The sequence below is a fragment of the Pantherophis guttatus genome, chromosome 1 (assembly GCF_059756535.1).
Source record: "Pantherophis guttatus breed Tessera chromosome 1, ASM5975653v1, whole genome shotgun sequence".
Classification (NCBI taxonomy): domain Eukaryota; kingdom Metazoa; phylum Chordata; class Lepidosauria; order Squamata; family Colubridae; genus Pantherophis; species Pantherophis guttatus.
In genome coordinates, this window is record NC_142063.1 from 101,309,791 (window position 1) to 101,325,058 (window position 15,268).

The following is a 15,268-nucleotide window of genomic DNA, read 5'->3' on the forward strand; positions in this document are numbered from 1 at the left end:
TGCTTAGTAGGGCTTTCGGCCTTGAAATTCACTTTTGAAATATGTTTTGCAGAAACAATATACATGCTACAAAGGTAGCCCTTGACTTACAAATATTCATTTAGCAACCATTCAAAGTTGAAATGCCATGGAAAAAAGTAATATATGACCAGTCCTCATACTTCTGACTGTTGCAGCATCCCCACAGTCACATGATCAATATTTGGGCAGAAATCCAAAAGTAGTAATACAATGGCTACTTTCCTAATACTGAAAAGATAGTTATTGATGTACCAAAGAAATATTCCTGGAAACTCATTACTTTGCTGAGCACTACTGTGAAAGTTCTTCTGCCAATTCTTCTTGCCTAGTTTTTCTTCTTCATTGAACAAGACATGATGCCATAAGAGAGAGAAAAAATTCTGGAGCTCAACAAACAGAAATCTGGACACCTCTGAATAAAACAACGAAAGAACAATTTTCTCATCAAATGTAAAGAACAGGTTTATGTTTTAAAAGACATTAAACAGGGAAACCACACAAGCTGTTCTTAATACTGCTGATTGAGCAGTTTGATGACTGATGCAATCCAGTGCTGGAAGTAAAAGCTGTAAGAATGATGCACGAAACAAAAATAAACATGAGCTATTTTTAAAAAAAAACACACATTATGCTGCATCACATCAAGTAGGCTATTACCTACTAAAGTTAGTACTAAAATAACTAGCTTGGAAGTAGCACCTGGAAAATCCTGTCAACACAGCCATGGAGAGCAGCAGTGACTGCTCATAATATGGCTTATTATTACTGCTTCTGCATCTGATGCATCTCCCTTTAAGCCGAGATTGATCGTCAGAAGACTCAGACCAAAACTTGGCAAAAAGGGGCCCAGAAAACAAGGGCCGGACAAAGCTTGAACTGAAAATCCTCTCATCTTGCAGAAAACCAGGTACCAAAATTGCACATCAGGGACAAAGTGACACGGAGCTTTTGACAAGCAACTTGCATTATCCTGATGAAGAAGGGTGTAAGTCTTAGCATAAAATAGCACAAGAAACAATCCAGGAATCTGTCCTGAATGTTCACAAATTCCTTAAGAAAAATCCTTTGGATTTATTTCCACTTCTTACTAATCTACGCATTCATGGTAGTAAAAGCCCCCCATTCCCCAAAAAATGAGTTCTCCCTTTATAATATCATATGCATGTAAGCTGCATGGATTACCAAATATCAGAAATATCCTCGTCACCCACAATACTCAGGAACTGCTTTAAGTGCCATGGTAAGAAAACATGTAGTAAGCCAAAGGTTTATAAGCACTAGTTATGCTTTTGCTCAGGGCTGTTTGATTTTGCTGAGAGCCCAGGAAATATTGTAAGCATGTTAATAAAATGTTGTATCTTTAGAGTGATTTGATTGTTTTAGGTGAACCAGGTTTGGCCACACGTTCTGCTAAGATAAACATTTTCTTTTTAGGACTGTGCAAAGCATTCAATGGATCATGATGCAAACCAAGCAACCTTCCCTGGAGCCTTAAAACAACACTTTCTCTAAAAGTTCGATTCTCACTGGCTCAAGGTTGACTCAGCCTTCCATCCTTCCGAGGTGAATAAAATGAGGACCCAGATTGTTGGGGGCAATATGCTGACTCTGTAAACCACTTAGAGAGAGCTGTAAAGCACTGTGAAGCGGTATATAAGTCTAAGTGCTATTGCTATTGCTATAGCTGTTTCAATCTGATCAAATACATGTGTGCCCAGCTGCCTCACTTTGCTAGCCATTTCAGAGGAAGCGCTGTTTGTACGCGCACCCATATATCCAGGCAATTAGGGACAGTCTTCCAAACAGCAATCCAAACCTTCCAAAAGACAGGGCTATTTTAAGGCTTTGATGAGGCTGTCGCTTCGCTAAAGCCGATGCATTTCATTGAAGCATCCCTTTGAATGCTTTGCAACTCTAGTTTTTATTCATTGCTCATTTTTAACATTAAGCATGAAAGAGAGATATGAAGAGGAGAAAAAAGGGATTTAAAAAAATCAACATGAATTTCTGTAGACTGTTCAATCAGTCTTACATGTATGTTCACATATTATGCATAAATGATTTCTTTACATTTATGTGAATTTAATGAAACTTTAAAAGAGGAAACAACATTCAGAAAATAATTCATAGAGTTCGTCAACATATATTCAGATCAGATTTCTAAATAGTCCCCCTAGTATTATCTTGATCAAACAAGGGGCTAAGTGAGTAAAAGCTCTCTTTTACCTACCATAAACTTCTATCACCAGGCTTCTAAACAGCACAGTTATTTATTATAGATCTCATCCATCCACTGAGCCGTTAACCTTTTACCGCACCATCTACTATGATGAATGAATGGCTAGAGCTAAGTGATTTTGTTTTTATACCAGCAGATGAATCAATTGCCCCTTGAGATATTTGGAGGGGGCACACAGCACTAAAATATGTACAAACATACGCACACTACTGAAGAGGAAAAGAACGAAACTAAACCACCTATGATTCCAGTTAATAAATTTAATTCAATAAGAATTCATTCAAGGTCAGGATCATTTTATTAAAAAAAAAACGTCTACAATTATTTTCACAAAGTGAAGAGGCTTCGCTTGCCTATCTCTACAATCCTGATTTTTATCCCAAAGATTATCACAGTAAATATATAATTTAATTTACCTTTACCTTGTACAAAAAATGTATCTTCTAAAACAATATAGAAATACTGACAGATCAGTCGCAAGCATCCGCAGAAGTTTTCCAATGAGCAATAATCCCAAACCTTCAGCTAAAACAGCAGGTGTCAGGCACGGCTAGGTATGTTGTGCACCAGTTGCACCATTATTTGGATTGTGAGAGTCTGCACATGGTCACCCATTCCCTAGTCATCTCTTAGCTGGAGAACAGCAATTTGCTCTATCTGGGGCTACCCTTGAAGAGTATTGGGAAGCTGCAGCAGGTGCAGAATGCAGCAGTTTGCACATTCCTGGGAGCCCCTAAGGCTGCCCATATAATAACACTATTGCATGAGCTGCAACGGTTTCCAGTTTTCTTCCAGATCCAATTCAAGGTGTTGGTTGTTACCTTTAAAGCCCTACATGGCATGGATTCAGAGTATGTCAGGAGCTGCCTTTCCCTAACTAGCCCTCCCCACTGAATAGAATAGAATAGAATAGAATAGAATAGAATAGAATAGAATAGAATAGAATAGAATAGAATAGAATAGAATAGAATAGAATAGAATAGAATTTTTATTGGCCACGTGTGATTGGACACATAAGGAATTTGTCTTGGTGCATATGCTCTCAGTGTACATAAAATAAAAGATATGTTCATCAAGAATCATAAGGTACAACACTTAATGATAATCATAGGTTACAAATAAGCATAAACTTGCTCCAGTTTAAGAGGCCTACTACGGATCCCATTCGCTAAAGAATTCCAGCAGATGAGTTCAAGGAGAAGAGCCTTTTCTACTGTGACCCCAATCCTTTTAGAATACTCTACTACTGGAAATGAGAACTGCTCCCACTCTTTTGGCCCTCTGGAAGGTTATTAAAACTTGGCTTTGCCAGTTGGCCACAGACCCCAATTGGGACACTCATCACTGGAGGTAGGACCCATTATGTTGTCCCATAATCGCTGTGATTAGATAGGAGTGCATCTACCCAAAAAAATTTTAAAAAATTGAGCAGACCAGAATGGCATTTTAACCAGCTCTGTTATTTAAAAAATAGCTGCATTTCTGAAGATCAAAAAACTATCCTACCAATGTAGATAAAATTCATCATTAGTTTACAACGTTGCTCAAAATAGCACAATAGTTGAGAAACGATTCCTGCAAGAAATTCTAGAATTCTTGTGATCATCTGGAGCAAACAGCAATATGGTGTAGCAGATGACAACTCTACAAGCTCCTCTAGTTCTTCTACCTAAGCGCAATTCTGCCACAGAACTGCCTTAATAACAGCCGATAAAAGGAGCAGATTTTACTTGCCAAATGAAGACATCTACAACAATGTAGCTAGTCTAGCCACAGGGATTTTACAATAACAGTAAATCCCCCAAAACCCATTTACTCGCCTATTTGATAGAATCATGATGCCAAATGGGGCTTGGAATTCGACATAGGAGACCTTCCTTGCAACAGGACTAGGAGATCAGCATATATCAAAGTTGTAACATGAATAGTATGGTCTGCTCTTCTAGGATGTTAATTACAACCTCATTTAATCTGACTCAATATTCTTACATATGGCCAAAGTAAATTCCTTGGCATAAACAGAGTTCTCACCTAAAACGTGCCTTCCCCAATTACATTTTAAGTTGATGGTTGGATGTATCTACGTATCTATGTATGTATGGTAAATGAGAGAAATAAGCTATATTTCTATATTTCTTTAGAAAATGCTTATTAATGAAACAGACAAGGGCTGGAAAATCATTGCAGTCCCATCGTTTTGCTTCACTTGTTATCTTCAAATGCCAGATGAGATATACCAGTGATGGCTAACCTTTTTGCCGTCGTGTGCCAAAAGCGGGGGGGAGTGCGGGGGGTGGAGCGCACGCGTACCCACACCCATAATTCAATGTGCCCCACCCCCCATGCATGCACGTGAGACCCCCCCCCTGCGCTCCCACTGCTTTTGGCCCGTGATGGCATGGTGGGCCCGGTAGGCCTGTTTTTTGCCCTCCCCAGGCTTCAGAGGCTTTCTAGGAGCCTTCCCCAACCCCCCAGAGGCCAGAAACAACCCATTTCCCAATTTCCAATGGGCCCGAAAGGCCCGAAAATCAGCTGACTGGCATACGCATGCACGCTGGAGCTGTCTAGGGCAACGTGTGCCACCTGTGGCTCGCGTGCCATAGGTTCTCCATCACGGAGATATACTATATACTTCTAGGGCATTGCTAGATTGCTAAGGCATTGGAGGATATATATCCTCTCTTGACTTCACCCAGTCAGCTGCAGCAGGCATCAGGGAACTTCATTATATTAGGAGGTAGAAACACTTAGTACAGGTTGTTCTCAACTTACAACCACAATTGGACCAGAGTTTCCATTGCTAAGCAGAGCGGTTGTCAAGTGAATCGCACCCGATTTTGCAACCTTTTGCCATAATTGTTAATTAAATTACTGCAGTTGTTAAGTGACACATGCAGTCATTAAGCAAATCTGTCTTCCCCCATTGACTTTGCTTGTCAGAAGATGGCTGGGAAGGTCTCAAATGGGGATCTCATGACCCCTGGACACTGCAACCATATAAATACATTCTGGAGGCCTCGGAGGCCAAAGTGCCTGAATTTCAACCAGTAGACCACAGGGATGCTGCAGCGGTCATAAGTGCAAGGATCAGTTGTGTCACTTTTTTCAAAGTGGTTGTAACTTCGAATGATTGCTAAACAAATGGTTGTAAATCAAGGATTAGCTATAATCAGCAAGTGAAATTGATAGTGTAATTATTTATGGGAAGACTGAGAGCTGTTCTCCTAATTCACATAATAGTAAATTATGTGAATATCATTTCAAATGACTGAAAGGCAGAAGCCAATGAGTACCATTTTTTTAATGGAAAATTAAGTTTCTCTTTCTCCATACAATGCTTTCCTGTTCACTGTTGTATAAAACGCAGGGCTTTGTCTTGTTGCCTAAATAAAATTTGCTTGATTGCTTCTTTCTTCTCATATTTAGCCACAACCAATCAGAAACTCATACACAGCGAAGTACAGCATTGATATTTCATAGATTAATTTTTCATCCATGCCAAATTTCCTTTAGGAGAAAACAGTTCTTATAGTTCTTCTATTTCATTCCACACGCAACAAAATATACTACATTCTAGAGCAGGGGTCCTCAAACTACGGCCCGTGGGCCGGATACGGTCTGCTGAAGCCATTAATCCAGCCCACGTGGGACCACAAGGCTGCCCCACCCACATTACCCCATCTACCCCACCCCATCTACCCACTGCCCCCTACCACCTTCTGGAGGCCTTGGAGGCCAAAAACGGGTTGCGCAAAGGCCTCAGGAGGCCAAAAACAGGCCCGTTTTTGACCTCCCCAGCCTCCAGAGAGAGAGAGAGAGAAGGAGCGAGAGAGGGAGAGAAAGAGAAAGACACACACACACACACACACACACACACAAACAGAAGTCCCTCACACACACCCCAAGGCAGCCACATCCCTTCACTAACCTGCTTTCCACCCCCAGGAGCATAACAAATTAAAGTGTAATTTGTGTGTATTGTTTAATGGACTGCTAAATTGGCCACATCCATTCAGTCACATGACCACCTAGCCATGCCCACAGAGCCGGTCCAGCCCCCCAACAGTCTGAGGGACTGTGAATTGGCCCCCTGTTTAAAAAGTTTGAGGACCCCTGTTCTAGAGCTATGAGGTGCGCCAATTTTAAAGGAAGAAGGTGCTTCACAACATACATGGGGCATTTAAAGCCACTGCATCTTTTTCTGGGGTTGTGCAACTTCCCTCTGTAATAGCAGCACAGCTCAGAGAAAAGATGTGATGAGTTGTCATTGGGGGTTATGAGCTTATCCCTATGCACTCCAAAGTACTGGATTCCCTTGGAATCCAAACTGTTGCAGAGTCCTAATGCATGTAAAACCTTGAGAAGTCGTCCAGTGGAAAATGTCCCAATTTAGCCAGTAAAGATCCATCTTTAAGTGAATACTCCAATATCAGTAATCACAGGGAAGAAGAGGCTTTCATTGGATCTCCATGCATAGACTATTCATGATTGCACCTCTGGTTCATAACATTTATTTTAACCATGGTTGGTTCTATGTATGTACTAGAACCAAAAACATCTAAGCATTCTTATAACCTGAAAATTATTTTCTTTTTAATCCAGTATGGAAAAATAGTTTTTTAAAAAATAGTACTTACAAATACACTAGAAAACAAATCCAGGTACCCAGAATTCACTGCAAATTTCTTTCGAATTCATGAAACTTATCTGCAGAATAAGGGAAAAAAACAAAAGGAAGAGCAGTTAAAGCCAAGAGCATGCTTATAAAAATTTGTTTTCTAAATAAATATGCAGAGTTTGCTAACCTGCAAAAAAAGATGTATTAATCTGCTGGAATTTGGAGAAGAAAACTAGAGAGACACGTTTCAATAATGAGGGCAGAAAAATGGTTTCCCTTGTTTAACAGGCCGTGTGGTTTCTATAGAGAAGCACTACACTGCCAGCTTTTTTGCTCCAATTATAGTTTAAGCTAAGCGCAAAGTCACTCAAACCACTCACTGTTGCTCCCTCACATGTAACAGATTTTCAAATCAAAACAGTCAATTAGATCTCGTGGTTAAAGTGCTGGACTAGGAACCAGGACTGTGAGTTCTAGTCTGCCTTAGGCACTGAAAGCAGGTTGCATAACTTTGGGCCAGTCACTCTCTCTCTCAGCCCAATAACTTCACAGGGTTTTTGTTGTGGGGAAAACAGGAGGTAGAAGGAGTATTAGGTATGTTCACCACCTTGAGTTATTATAATAAAGATGGGATAAAATCAAATAAAATAAATAAACATAAATAAACCATTAAAGTCTCTGTTTATCTTTTAGTAAGTATTAGTACTAATTCGCAATGTACTTTTCAGATGATTTGGGAAAATATAGATATTTCACTATTATCTTTGTATACAGAAAACCTATCCATGATTTATTTATAACTATATATATATACATATATATATATATATATATATACATATACATATATATATATATACATATATACATATATATACATATATACATATATATATATATATATATATATATATATATATATATATATATATATATATATATATATATATATATATATATATATATCCTACACTCTTGATTCTAGGCAGCTTGCAATCATAAATAGCAAATGTACAAATCAAAAACAAGTTATACTTCCCAATGCCTTCCTACCACTGTCTGCCTAATTCAAATTCTCCTGTGGAAAAAAACAGTTTTATATTCTTCCTAAAGTTTACAATTGCCCCATCCCCACCCACCCCGGACAAGCCGAGACCCTTCTCTAGTCTCTCTCACACTCACCTCAAAAATGGGAGATGGTATAATTCCAAAGGTACTTTTCCAAAAGGCACCTGGACTTGGGGTTTTTTCCTTGAAAATGTTTCACTTCTCATCCAAGAAGCTTCTTGAGGAGCGAAACATTTTCAAGGAAGAAAACCCAAGAAATTCCAGTTGCCATTTGGAAAAGCATCTTTGGGACAACCATGATGTGGATGATTGAGAAGCTCAACAGATGAGATGGTATAATATACTGGGTGGGTGGAAGCCATTTAAGTGCTGTTAAGAGTTTTTAAAACATTTTTTTGGTTTTGAAGCCAGCTACTGGGTGAGAACATCTGATAATTCAGAGTGAAGTATCATCAATATGCCCATAATACCTAGATTTATATCTCAACTCTGGTCTTGTCGTGATGTCATGGTGTCTCGGTGTCTGTGGGAGTCTGGATGGGGATCAACAGGCTTCAGCTAAATCCTAGCAAGACCAAGAGACTTCAGGTTTTAGGGTCCCTATGTTCTACCCCAAACAGAAACTGTGTCCAATTTGGGGGCTTTATTGGACTCACTGCTCCTGTTCAAAAAGCAGGTGGCAGCCAAGGCTAGGAGAATTTAGCTATATGTTGTGTATCCATTGTGCCTATTCTTGGACCAAGAAACCCTGTTCACAGTCATCATGCCCTTGCCACCTCCCAATCTAACTTCTGCAAATCTACATAGGCTGCCCTTGAAGAGCATTTGAAAGCTTCAGCTGATGCAGAAGGCAGCAGGGTAGGTAGTTATGGGCACTTTTCATTCAGCTCATGTGACATCTTTGTTCTACAAACTGTATTGGTTGCCTGTATGCTTCCAGGTTCAATTCAAGATGTTGGTAGTGGGGCCAGGTTACTTGCAGTTCTGTTTTTTCCAGCTATATCTCCTTACCCTATGAGATCTGGTAGGAATGCCATGCTCTAAGCCCCTTCCATTAGGCAGTGTCATCTGGAGGAAACCTTTTCTGTATATTGGTTGCCCTCTAGAAGATTATTCCCCAGAGATTAGACTCCCCACCACCACTGTACATTCATAATCTTATGTTGTTGATGATGTTGTCTGGTTTTAGCTAAATTCCTATCTTTGTTATTTATTATTTCGCTGCTTTTATCATGTTTTTATTTCCTGTTAGCTGCCGAGAGTCATATGTTTGAGATGGGTGGCCATATAAATTGAACAAACAAATAAATAATTCAAACACTTAGATGCTTCAACATTCATATTACTAGTAATAATTCTAATTAATACAATTAATCCATTAGTGACCTAATGGAAATCATAACAATAGTATAAAAAACACAAAGTTGTAATTTTTTTATAGGACAAATTGTGTCAGAGGTACAAGTTTGAAGTCCTTTGGCTTAATTATTTGTGGTCTGGCCTGACTTTGGAAAGTTATATTAATACAATGTGGTCAGTATTAAACCTCATTCCATTTTTTTTCTTCAAAAATGTCTCTGATTTCTGTCTAGAAAGGTAACATACGCAATTCCAAGCCAGGTTTCCCTTATAGCATTGTTTTTTTCTTGCACAATGAGTCACTTTATGCCTCTAAATACCCTAGTTTCCTCTCTACACTAGAACTCTTGTGTGTTATATGGTAGTTTCACAGGAGTTTATTTTTATTGTTTGGTCTACATGCAGCTGTTTTAGTTTCTGAGACAACAAAAAGCACTTTGTTAAAAGCTCCTTGATACTTTCCAAGACATGAGCCTGGATACCTGTAATATTATTCTGAAAATTGAAATGAATATGAGGCCTTGCTAGGATTGAAAACATTTACTATACCACAGAATTGTTCACAAGTGATTATATTAAAGATGGAATTGCATCCAAATATGTATTCATTTTTTAGAGTTTTGAGGCATACCATAAAACTGCAAGTGTGACAGGTTCTTGCCTAAAGGTTTTTTGAAATTCAAAATCATTATTTCAGAAAGATTCTTTTGAAGATTGTAATCAAAGCAATATTATCCCAACTCATTTTACTATGCAATCTGAGATTGGGGGTCACTGTGACAATAAAATGCAAAGTTATACAAATATGTAGTTGTATCCTAATTCTATTTAAAAATATATTTTGGTGGCATATTAATATCTTTAAGTTTTCAAATTTTACAAAATAAACGCCATATAGAAACAATTAATATTTTTTTTTCTGTCACATTCTTTTCTACTACTATATCACAAAAAAACCCACAAAACAGGCACTGTACTTTTGATTTGTAAAATGTAGACAAAAGCAAAAAAAAAATCTCAAGCAGTTTAATATTGTGGAAGATTATTGTGTTCCAATAATATTACACAATACTGAATTGTTTGGGGTTTTTTGCCTAAATTCTTAAATTTTCAATCCTTAATTTATGAGGAAGAATGAATTCATTTTTAAGGACTCACATCTTTTAGAAGAATTGCTTCCTCTGATATTCCTGAAATTGTTTACTATATTGTAGCATGATACTCATATTATTATTATAATTTAAAAAATTAGTCTTCCCTTTTCCTACTATGAAGTATTGCCTGCATTCTGATGTGGAGCCAAATCATGGTTTAATATTATTTGAATGAACGATGAAGAGGCAATTCATTCTCTCATGGGAAAATGTGATAAATATACTGATTCAAGTTGATTGGTTAGTTATAGTTATGATTTGAGCAAAACAAAGATTGATACATTTATATACAACAGCAAATTCTGCTTCTTTTCTTTTCTTTTTCTTTCTTTTTTTTTTTTTACAAAATCTGAAATACATTAGAAAGCTGCAACATATAAGGAATTTCTGAACTACTTTTATAGGTCTGGGGGGAAAAGTATATACCATCTATAACTCAATATAGAATCAACAAATCTATGATTTGCTATGATCAACAAATCTATGATTTGCTATGATCAAAATTATGCTATTATATAAATCTGCAACCAGACCTGAATCTCATTATCAGATGATTTACACCATTACTGTGCTTTGGAGACACCAATTAAACAAGGACAGCAGTTCATAAGGTCACAGCTAATTAATCCGAAAAAGTATAAATACACTTTAATATACACCACTTCATGTAGAGAATTTGGGAACAAAGCATCAACACCTCATAATGGGCTACACAATTAAGTATGAAGGTTAAATACACATAGACACTTAACTCAGCCTCTATGTTAAAATATATATTTTATTGCATATAATTTTTGGAAAGTAAATGGGGAAGGATAGGCCATCAAAAAGAACAACATTGGGAAGATTTGCATCTGAAAGCTTTGATGCTTAAGGCAAAATGCAAGTAAGCGACAAGACAAGAAAGAGCAAACCATGTCCAGTGATCCTGAGCAAATTAAAGCCTCCTGTTGTTCAGATAACACCTCAGAACGGGGACTCTGCTTGAGGCTGCATCATTACCAAAGCAGTCAGGCAGAGAAGCTGAAGAACTAAATATATAAGGCTTAGTGTGTTCAACATACTTTCATCCAAGCAACATCCTAAAATATCTGTTTTTTCAGCAAATGTTTTCCTGCGACGGGCTCTGTCTGACACAACAGGCAAGCAATCTGACATTGACAGAGATCACTTTATTCTAGAGTATTGAACATTTCTTCTCTCTCCTGCAGATACCCCCATCTTGCCCTTATAATGTCGATTTATTTTCCAAAGCACCGCAAGGCAGGACAAGAAAGAATGGATGGGAACTCATCAAGGAGAGAAGCAACCTGGAATTAAGGAGAATTGTCCTCACTAACAGTGAGGACAATTAGCCAGTGGAACAGCTTACCTTCAGAAATCGTGAGCGCTCCATCACTGGAGGTTTTTAAGAAGATACTGGACACTCACTTGTCTGAAATGGTATAGGATCATTTCAGGGGACTGGACTAGAAGACCTCCAAGGTCCCTTCCAGCTCTATTCTGATTGCAAATCTCCCCATCCCACTGCAGTCATGAAATACATCCTACAACCAAAGGGCAAGTAACCCTACAGCTATAACCAGTTCTTAAGGTAAATAAGACAAATTAAAATCAAACACATTGTTTACTAAAAAGCAAAGACTAATTCATCCACATCTGTTCAAGATATCCATTAAAGCCCCCCCCCCATCTGACCTCTTCAGGGTTCTGACTGGATCAGGGAAAGGCAGGAGATAGCTTTAAAATACACCCTTGGCCTGAGCTGTGTAAGCTGCACAAGCTGCATGTTCTATGGAGATTCTAACAAACATGACCCATTTCCAAAGTTGTCCCAAGTTACGCCCTCAACATTTCCCTATGCATTATGACCCCATTACTGCAGAGAAGGGAAAAAAACAGGAGGAAAAATTCAAGTGTTACCTGCTAATGCCTATTTGGCAATGTCTATATCCAATGTCTGCATTTTTTTTCAACAGACACTATGTGATGTGTGAACTAAATTTCAAGTGCCCAACTTTGTTCATACTTGTCTCCTCCATCCGTGTTACATGGGGAAATTTTGAATATATGACTCAAAAACAAGACAGTTGTCTTTACATAGTTAAATGATTTACACCATTACCGTAATAATGTACAACAAAATCTAGCTTAGGAGATGATGAAAAGCAAATTTAATATATGCTTGGTGATACACGTATGGAAAACAGCATTTGCCGCATTTCTGGTTTTCAGGTGTCCACAGGATAGAGCAAAGTTTGTGTGTTTCTTATAGTGACTAGCATGTAGAGATAAATTTCAATTATTTTTACCTTAATTTCTTCAGAAAGGAAAAAAATAGCTAAAGTTGTGCAACAGAATAAGCAATTAATATATCTCAGAAATCCAAACAATGACTAATAGAGAAATCTGACAGGACCTCCACTTGCTCATACCAAAGCCTGCATTCTCATGAAGCAGACACAAAACAATTAACCATAGGAGTTGTGACATATTTCCAAATCATTTCTTCCTGCTCTTCACTTTCAAAATGAGAATCTCTCAAGCCTCTCCCTAATTTTCTTAAAGATGACAAACTGTATCCTGGCAATGCTAATTTCCCCATATTCTGCAATCATATCTTTATTTCGGTACATTTCTTTCAATAAGGCTTTCAAGGTGTACATTTAAGCTAATTTGGTTTTCATCAAGAAGAAAAGAAAGTCTGCAGTTCTGAGAGGAAAGCACATTCGTAGCAAAACAAGATGAAGCCATACGACGCTATCATGGTAGCCTAACTAACAATATACATCTGATTTTTACATCTGCCAAGAGACCAACCCTCAGAGTTATTATGAAGACATTTTTTGTAATATGTGGTTCCCAAAAATATAGATGCTGATAAGAGATAACACAAAACACTTTTTCCTATACACCAAACAACCAGACAACATTGTCTGCTAATGTTTACCAGCAATTTAACTGTCTAAATATTTCATAATGTTGATCACCAGAGAATATAAGAGGGACCATTATTGGCTTGCTAGTTGTCTGTGAATTGTTTCGTCTGATTGCTGTAAAAGTACTTGTGCTCTCCGTTTAAATACACAACCTATTTTAAAGCTTGTATAAAATACACACCTGATTAAGCAAATCCTACCTCTGCCCGCCTAGGTTTCATTACAGACCCAGAATGTTTTATACACCAGGCCTCAATGCTGGAATACTTATGGACCTGCTTATGGACCTGTACACAGTATCATTGTATTTCCATTTACTCCTGTCCTGTTACTGAAATCTTAATAAAGAATTTAAAAAATATTTTTAAAAGGCTATTATTAATGTTATTCTAAAAATAGAATAAGGACACTTAGAAACTAAAACACTCTGGCCTTCTATTCACATGTATTGTGAACCTTCAAATTTCTTTAGATATTACCAAGATCTTCCTTTTACTCTGGAAAATGCAAATAAATAAAACTTATTTGTTGTTGTTAGTTGCGAAGTCGTGTCTGACCCATCGCGACCCCATGGACAACGTTCCTCCAGGTCTTTCTATCCTCTACCATCTACTGGAGTTCATTCAAGCTCACGCCTACTGCTTCAGTGACTCCATCCAGCCACCTCGTTCTCTGTCATCCCCTTCTTCTTTTGCCCTCAATCTTCCCCAGCATTAGGCTCTTCTCCAGTGAGTCCTTCCTTCTCATAAATGAAACTTATACTGCCAGGAAAAATGGCTATGCTTCCACTGCTTACTGAGAGAGGGTTATATGTTGTCTCTCTTGATTAAACTGAAGAGGATTTCCCAGAGAATCACCAAACCTGACATTGCTTGATAGATAGTCAATCTCAGATTTATCAGTTACTCACCAAAGAAGTATTTAATTACTTTTACAGAACCTGGTGGCTGATGCCAGCGTCTGACCTTACTGCTTTACATATTTAGGAACAACAACCAAAACAACTGGAGTTGTTGATTGGAATTGATTGAAATTTTCCATATTCATAGGAATGTTTGAAAACGAAAGCTTGGTTTCAAAAGGGCCTAGTTTGATCACAAGGTGGAAATAAGGTTGAGAAGAACGGTAAAAATTTTACAGTATTGAAGTTCTGTAAAAAAAAAAAAAAAACCTGCAGGAAGGATGAATAATATGCAGAAACAGGTTTACATGCAAAATGACCGTTACAGCATCCCTACGATGATATGATTTACATTCAGGTGCTTGACAACTTGACTCAAATTTATGACAGTTGCAGCATCCTGGAATCATGTGACTCCCTTTTGCGCCCTTCTGACAAACAAAGTCAATCTGGGAAACCAGATTCACTTAACAACCATGTTACTAATTTAAGAACTGCAGTGATTCACTTAACAAATGTGGCGAGAAAAGTTGTGAAATGGAGCAAACTCACTTTAAAAAATTCTCACAACAATATAAATTTAGGGTTCAATTATGGTTGTAAGTCGGAGGACTATCTGTACTCCAAATCAACTTTATCCTATTAAAGTGATGTGCATTCACTTTGTTTTAAAAGGCCGCTAACGATCTACAGAGTTGATTTGCAGTGTATCAAATGTCAGGGGAATGTTAACTTGTGAACGCAGCTCATATGAAAGTCCCAGTAAATTCAACTGGACAGAATCTTTAATATATGTGTCTAGGTTTGCAGCTTCAAAAAATACTGTGATTAACAGGTGCTGAATTAGCAAAAGAGCTTTTAAACTGTGAATTTCATATTTTTATTCTTAAAAGTAGGAGAGTATAATTCAACACTGGAAATGTTTTGTACAAAACATTTAAGTGTTTTTTTTTCTCTGAGAGAACTGAG

At 37.7% G+C, this 15,268-nt stretch overlaps 1 protein-coding gene across 14 annotated transcripts in view; it reads right to left on the minus strand.

Annotated features, from left to right (window-relative positions):
- SOX6 (SRY-box transcription factor 6) overlaps window positions 1-15,268 on the minus strand; it is a 492,935-nt gene that overhangs the window by 401,580 nt on the left and 76,087 nt on the right. For all 14 annotated transcript variants that reach the window (XM_087879414.1, XM_087879426.1, XM_060687705.2 and 11 more), the window contains one exon: window positions 6,898-6,967. The gene's annotated coding sequence lies outside the window, so the exon portion shown is untranslated. The remainder of the gene's footprint in view (window positions 1-6,897; window positions 6,968-15,268) is intronic.